This window comes from Eumetopias jubatus, unplaced genomic scaffold (genome assembly GCF_037043125.1).
Source record: "Eumetopias jubatus isolate StellerSeaLion01/CBP00866 unplaced genomic scaffold, mEumJub1_p1.0 scaffold_5, whole genome shotgun sequence".
Taxonomy (NCBI): domain Eukaryota; kingdom Metazoa; phylum Chordata; class Mammalia; order Carnivora; family Otariidae; genus Eumetopias; species Eumetopias jubatus.
This window is the reverse complement of record NW_028274811.1, coordinates 75,870,006-75,878,412: the sequence shown is the minus strand read 5'-3', so window position 1 is coordinate 75,878,412 and position 8,407 is coordinate 75,870,006. Positions and strand designations below refer to the sequence as shown.

Sequence of the window (8,407 nt, the reverse complement as noted above, 5' to 3'; positions counted from 1 at the left end):
GCCAGGTGGAGAAAGATAAATACTGTATGATTTTACTTATATATGTAATATAAAAAGTCAAACTCATAAAATCAGAGAGTAGAATAGTAGTTTCTAGGGCCATGGTAGTGGGAGTAATGGGAGATGTTGGTCAAAGGTACCAATGTTTAGTTATGAGTAATCTCTAGGATCTTATGTACAGTATGGTGACTGTAGTTAATAATACTGTATTGTACACTTGGAAATTGCAAAGAGAGTAGATCTTAAGTGTTCTCACACACATACACCAATGATAGCTATGTGAGGTGATAGGTGTGTTAATTTGGTTGTGGTAATCATTTTAAAATACATGCATATATTAAAATCATATTTTACACCTTAAAAAACATTATGGAAAATTTTAAAAAAGTAAATAAAAGTAAAGCTAAGGGACAAGATGCTGAGTAAATTAAATAAATGATAAAATTTATTTATGCAAATTTAAGATACTTCTATACACATAAACACTAAATATTTAATGAAGACATAAAAAACTTGTATGCCTAAACACATTAAAATGGTAGTCTCTGGAGGGTAAGGGGAGGATAAAGGAGTAGGAAATAGTCAAATCAATAGAGAAGCTTTTCTTAGCCCATGTGATCCCGGCATGGGTGTTGACCTCTCTTATTCCTCCTTGTCACCTGGGCCCTGTGGTGGCAGGCTGGGCACGAGGACCATGCTGGGCCGGACCCTCCGAGAAGTTTCTACAGCACTGAAACAAGGCCACATTACTGCAACAGAGCTCTGTCAAAAATGTCTCTCCCTTATCAAGAAGACCAAATTTCTAAATGCTTACATTACTGTATCAGAAGAGGTGGCCTTAAAGCAAGCTGAAGAATCGGAGAAAAGATACAAGAAAGGTCACTCACTTGGGGATTTAGATGGAATTCCCGTTGCAGTAAAAGACAACTTTAGCACGTCCAGCATTGAGATAACATGTGCATCAAACATGCTGAAAGGTTATGTACCACCTTATAATGCTACAGTTGTTCAGAAGTTGTTGGATAAGGGAGCTGTCCTGATGGGAAAAAAAAAAATTTAGATGAGTTTGCAATGGGATCTGGAAGCACAAATGGTGTATTTGGACCAGTTAAAAACCCCTGGAGTTATTCAAAACAATATAGAGAAAAGAGGAAGCAGAAGGCCCATGGTGAGAATGAGGATTCAAATTGGCTTATAACTGGAGGAAGCTCAGGAGGGAGTGCGGCGGCGGTAGCGGCATTCACATGCTTTGCGGCTTTAGGATCAGACACAGGAGGATTGACCAGAAATCCAGCTGCGCACTGTGGGGTTGTTGGTTTCAAACCAAGCTATGGCTTAGTTTCTCGTCATGGCCTCATTCCGCTGGTGAATTCAATGGATGTGCCAGGAATCTTAACCAGATGTGTGGATGATGCAGCAATTGTGTTAGGTATGCTGGCTGGGCATGACCCAAAGATTCTACCACAATACAGGATCCTGTTAAACCATTTACACTTCCCACTTTTGCAGATGTGAACAAACTATGTATAGGAATTCCAAAGGAATATCTTGCACCAGAATTATCAAGTGAAGTGCAATCTTTTTGGTCCAAAGCTGCTAACCTCTTTGAGTCTGAGGGGGTCAAAGTAATCGAAGGGTCCCTGCCTCACACCACTTCCTCAATTGTCTGCTACCATGTATTGTGTACATAGGAAGTGGCATCAAATATGGCAAGATCTGATGGGCTAGAATATGGTCAGAGGTGTGACATCAATGTGTCTACTGAAGCCATGTATGCTGCAACCAGGTGGAAAGGGTTTAATGATGTGGTGAGAGGAAGAATTCTCTCAGGAAATTTTTTCTTATTAAAAGAAAACTATGAGAATTATTTCATTAAGGCACAGAAAGTGAGACGACTCATTGCTAATGATTTTGTGAATGTTTTTAACTCCGGAGTGGATGTCTTGCTGACTCCCACCACCTTGAGTGAGGCGGTACCATACCTGGAGTTCATTAAAGAAGACAACAGGACACGAAGTGCCCAGGATGATATTTTTACACAGGCTGTAAATATGGCAGGATTGCCAGCAGTGAGTGTCCCTGTAGCCCTCTCAAACCAAGGTTTGCCAATAGGACTTCAGTTTATTGGACTTGCATTTTGTGACCAGCAGCTTCTTACAATTGCCAAGTGGTTTGAAAAATAAGTACAGTTTCCTGTTATTCAACTTCAAGAACTAATGGATGATTGTTCATCAGACTTTGAAATTGAAAAGTTATCTTCTGTTTCTCTGAAACAGTAGTGATAAATATACCATGCAAATTAAAATAACTTGAAGATTAAAAAAAAATAGAGAAGCTTTTCTTAAACCGATGATGATAGTGAGCCAACAACATAGAATTATGTGATTTCAGTACTCTCTTTGCATCCAAAAGCAATGGGGAAAGAAAAGAAAAATGTAATTCATGTATTTTGGACAGCATTTTAAAAAGAGCCTAAGGATACTTTACATTTCAAATAGTCTTTGTGTTTTGTTTAGTGGTATATGTAATAACATGTAGTTATAACCTTTAATTATGTCAAAATCAAGAAAGCTTTTGGTGTTTTTTCATATGCTTTGTGCTTAAAGAGCATAATATTGATCACCATGAGATGAATCTTCTATATTTATATGTAGTAACTAAAGTACAAAAAAAAATTTGTTTATAATGAATTCCTACCATGCACAATTGAGTTATATTGCTTTTCAAATCACAGTAATTCTTTTTTTAAGATTTTATTTATGTATTTGACAGCGATACAGTGAGAGAAGGAGCTCAGGCAGGGGGAGTGGGAGAGGGAGAAGCAGGCTTCCCGCCGAGCAGGGAGCCCGATGCGGAGCTCGATCCCAGGACCCTGGGATCATGACCTGAGTCGAAGGCAGACGCTTAATGCCTGAGCCACCCAGGCGCCCCAAATCACAGTAATTCTTGTGTGCATTACTATATACATAAGATATTTAGGAATCTAATAATTTATAAAATCCTCTGCAACTTAATCCTTGATTTTGATATGTATAAAATACAGTATTAGTTCTTTATAAAGGATATCAGATGAAGAAAAAAATACTGTGATACCAAATACATTTATGTAATAGTCAGTGGACAGCAAGGTTATATATATATATAATGTGTTTAGGCGTGAATGATGTATGTTTTCAATGATAAATTGTAGTTATGTTTGCAGAACAACTTTCTTTTATTATGCTTCAAAAAGAAATATTTACATTATTTTAGAAGATTGAACTCTATGTGATAAGTAAACATTTATTTTAGTATGTTAGGGAAAAAAAGAAATGAAGGTTATAAATGAGAAGTAAGATAAGTATAAAAATGTGAACTGAGGGGGTCAGATACAGATGGAGATGGTGAGAAATTACCTGATTACTCAGAAGACAGTGCGCTTTCCAGTGTTGTGTTTGGGTTATAATCAAGTGGCTTTGTTTCCGAAGGTATAAGTGAGAAATTTTTATACAAAAAGAAAAAAAAATCATACTAATAGTAAAGTCAGTCTATCTTGTACAGAAAAATTTTAAAACATGCCTGTCTTCTGATAAAAAGCCAAGATGACTTCTAGGTTGAAATCCAACCATTTCTCAAATACACCTACAGTCTAGGTTCTTGGTGGATGAATCACAGGGTTATAACACTTTAGAGCCGAAAGGGACTAAGAGATGAATTTGTTACATTCCTCATTTTTGTAAAATGAAACAAAAAACAGCTGAAATCAAGATCGAAGACTGAGTGTGAATATGGTATGATCCTCAAAATGGAACAGTTCTGTCACATATGCTTGGAGTTAACAGAGACCTGGAGATGAGGAACAGTGAAAGTCAAAGAACTGAAGTTTGTGTGCTCTAGTATGGGATCACATTTGGCATATCACAAAAGAAGAAGAAATATCGTAAAGGAAAAGTTGGAGAAGAGCTATTGCCTAAAGCCATGATGGGTGCTTTGGGAGAAATTAATATGCTTAATTACCATGTAGGGCTTCAATAATTAAAATATACGGTAAAAGTGGTATCAACATTAATTGGGTATTAAATGTGAATCTAAATCAATTTAAATGGTGAAAAAATAATACTTCAGATTATTGGGAACTTAATCCGAGAATGTCAAACTATATTGTCATTCATCTCTTTTATTTGGCAAGCATGTGACTTGTCTATGATCTACTTCAAATCCTAAAAAAATATATTTTAATTAATCATCGTATTTAAAGGTCATTTTCTAAATTTCCCTAGAGGAGATTTCACAGGGTCCTTTCAGTCCTATGCATATTGTGAATCTGGATTTATACATCCTAACATCACTCTCAGGTGATTGGTATTAAAGCACATCCTGAACCATTAACATGGCATTTGTTATTCTTAGATAAAATAAATAAATATATATATATATTTTACTTTATTAGCATGGAGAGGAGAGTAATGTAGTAGAGAGCACAGTACATTTAAAATAAAAATATTTGGGTTGGCTTAGTACCTATGTTATTTCACCAAGTCATTAATTTTCAAATATTTCCTACTATAACAAAATAAAAATGAGAATACTTGCCCAATATGGCAATCAAATTAATATATGTGATAGAAATATGTAAGGTACTTTAAAGTTGTAACTACTGTCTTCCTATATCTAAAGGTATGAAATACAACACTAAAAAAAAAGCACAGATAGAAGTCATTAAGCACAAAGATAAAAATTAAAAGTTAGTTTCTAAAAATCAAGCCTAAAAATCATTGCTGTAATGAGAGCAGCTCTTAACTTTGTGCTTTCTAGTATAAAGGCAAATAGGAATACATAAGGCAGAGGCCAAGATAGGTTATCAAAAGAAAGAAAAAATGGCAATTTTATTCTCAAGCTTATCTTGAGCACAAAACTTTATAAACTCTATCTCGAGAAAATAATGTTAAATAACAAAAAACTCCTTGGAATGAGTTTGTGTGGTTATACCAAAATTCCCAGATTTCACCAAAAAAGTATACAAATTAGTTTAATTTTACAAAGTTTAAAATTTTCTGCATGCCAAAAATTAATTACAAAATACACCTGGGAAACAATATTTCCAAAGGATATGTTCAGATAAATCATAAAAAATATAAGAAAGAACACTCTTTAAGTTTAAGACAAGGTACTCAGTAGCATTCAAAATTAAATAAATGCAAATTAAAGATGCGAGACTATTTCTCATCTGCTAGTTTTGCAAAGATGAGTTTGATAATACTTTATCTGGTCTCTGACTGGAAAAAGAAACACCCATACATATATTATAAGCATGCAAATTGTTACAATTTCTCAGCAGAAAAATTTGGTGATATCTATGAAAAATAAAACTATGCATGCACTTTGACTTTGCAATTCTCCTTTTAAGATATATGAATAGAAATTGATATGGAGATCATGAAGCATAGTTTATGATGTCAGAAAACCAGAACTAAATAAATATGTGATGGCAAGACATTGGTTGGATAAATTATGTTATATCCATGCAATAGAATATTATGCAGCCATCTCAGAGAATGACTATATATACTGGTTGGAACAATCTTTAAAAGATAATATGCACAATGTTCTGCTATTTTCAACAACTTTTCCCATTTTGCATTTTTGTAAAATGAATGAAAGGTCATGAATTCTTTATGCACAGAATGCCTGGAATGATACACAAACAAGTAAAATCATGTTTGCCACTGAGACACAGATGCCTAAAGTTGGCATGGAGACATCATTTTGTACCGTTTTGTACCACTTGAATTTTTTTTTTTACTATACTCATTTTCCTGTTATAAAAACAGCTGATTTCTATTCATTGTATCTGGACTCATCTTAGTTCATAGTGATAATAGTCCTAGGCATACAACATCCACTGAGGAAGATCCCTCCACATTTTGTACAAGTATCATCTGTCTGTAGGGTCTCAAGCCCTTCTCAAATTTTTAGTGGTTTTGCAAATTCTGGAGTCATTTTATCTAATTCCCTGGATTTCTTCTAAGTCCTGATTCCAGAGATCCTATAAAGCTTTAAGTTTACTTGAAGTTAGCCAGTAAAAGCGAGATTTCATTCCTATATTCAATAGTCACTTCTACTTTTCTGGACTTATTTCTGGGAATCTCTTATGTAAAGAAGAAATCTGGACCAGCCTTCTAAGACTGTGATATTCAATAATCTTAAACATGATCTTAAACTGAGAAAGAATATTTATTAATTTAGTCCTATTCCAGAAAATTTAGGATATATGATCATTATTTACTGTTATAATCTGTAACAGCCCAAGAAACAACTAGAACCATTTTGAAGTTTGGCTTCACAGCCAATTTATTCATGTGCATGTTTTATGATTTATCTACTGCCTCCTTATAGCCTATCTAGTGAATGATATTTAACAAAAGCCAATACTGAACAAAATAATGCAAGTAAAATTCTTGGAACATTGTTTAGTACATGATAAGCACTCAAATAATAGTAGTTATCATTATTTTATTAATAGCAACGTAGTTTATTTAGTTTTTAAGAGTATCTATTGTTATACCCATACAAATAAACCAAAAAATATTAAGAACTTTCCAGTGCCTCAAAATAAAACGTGAATAGTCATGGAAGGAAAGTAACAGCTCATTTGAAAAACTAAAAATATTTTTAAACCTTCCAAAGTTTCTTTTTCTCCACATTCCAACACCGTTTCTTACCATTTAGGGAAGCTTAGAGGATTATGAGTCTTTAAGAACCAATGTGAGTGAGGCAAACTTATGTTTACAGTTTCAGTCTGTGAACCTCAATAGCTGTAATTTAGAAATTACACCAGTGTTTACCTCTCTGGAATACAAGTTACAGCCCTTCTACAGGACTGTTTTTATAAACAGTGCTGCTTATAGGTAGTAGGATAAATTATGGCCTAGAATTCTAAGGAGTGTTCCCCATGTATCTGAATATGAACTGTTCATGAACGAAGTCAGAATTTGGCCCAATTCCCAACACAATTGATGACAACAGTTCACAGAGGCTAATCCTTTCCTATTTTCAAACATATGTATATATTAGTGTTAATTTTGGCAACCAATCTTCATAAGTATGTTATTTTGATAATACTTTTTTTCTTACTCAATTTTTTAGGCACATAATTTTAGATACCACATCAATGATCACTAACAAAAAATGTGCTGGGAATACATATAAAATAATTTCAGTTTTTTTAGACCTTAGTTTATTCTATTTTGTCACAAATCAGTGCTAGAACTTTCTAGTACTATGAATGAAATATGTTCTTGATGTTACTGAAATAAATATACATATAAAATTATCTCTATTTTATAGACTGCATGGTAACTGAAAATTTTAAATAAAATCTTTCTGTTAAGAACGTAAAAACAATCCCAGCAAGTCAGTTTTATTTAGAGAAACAACATTGCTATCAACAATATTTGCAGGAGTTTTAAATTTAATTTTAAAATAGAAGGTCTAAATTCTAAAATGAAAGCTGGCAGTTTCTAAAAACTAGGCAAATGTTATCTAAGCTAGAGTGCTGAGAAAAAAATAACTTGTTTTCTAATGGTTTTGGTTGCTCTAATAGGATCTTCTAGGAGAGGCTGACAACCAACTTCCTGCAAACATGCACGGAATGAAGGAATCACTCTTTCATTGACACTTTTTGCAAGATGCCAAAGCAAATAGCTGTACATAATGGATGCAAACACAACCTAAGATTCCATTTAAAAAGAGCTAAAGGAAATTTAAAGACTAAAGCCACAAGTTGGCAAAATCTTTTTGAAATATTCTGCCACTCCCTGGAGATTAAGTTTGGAACAAAAACACCCTGGTATTAGATTCTTATGCTAAAATGTACAGGTGTAATTTCTTTTTTAGTGTGTTCTCTGTTCTTCAATGTGCTCTCAGGAGGAAGTCACAAAAAATTCACTTGGTTGTTCTCCATCTTCAATTACTTTTCAAAATTTGCTATATAAACACATCTCCAGGATCACTGTGGATTATCTGTTTAGAGTAAAGGTGCTAATTCCACACATTATCACTTCCCAAGAGATTAAATTTTTAATATGTTTATGGGTCAACTTTTGACACCTACAAAGAAATTACAGATGTCCAGGAATGTGATTACAGCTTCATTTTTTAAGATAGTAGCCAAAATTTCAAGTTTTATAAGGGCAGGACTACACCAAGCAATTTTCCTTATAATTGTTTATTGTAGGAGTATTGTTTTATAATGTTAAAAATCATCCAATTTACCACTACGTGTAATCAACTATTTTAATTTTTCAGTATAATTTCTAGCCTTTTATAACAGTGATGTTTAAATGCTGGACTCTTTACCTATTCAGCTTCTTCTGGACCCTTTTCAAAAAAATATATTCCCCAACTTGACATTTAAAAGTGTTCCCTT

General features: G+C 33.7%; 1 pseudogene; it reads left to right on the top strand.

The window, feature by feature from the left end:
* The first annotated feature begins 674 nt into the window (after positions 1-674).
* LOC114200058 (glutamyl-tRNA(Gln) amidotransferase subunit A, mitochondrial pseudogene) lies at positions 675-2,279 on the top strand (annotated as a pseudogene).
* The last annotated feature ends 6,128 nt before the right edge of the window (positions 2,280-8,407 follow it).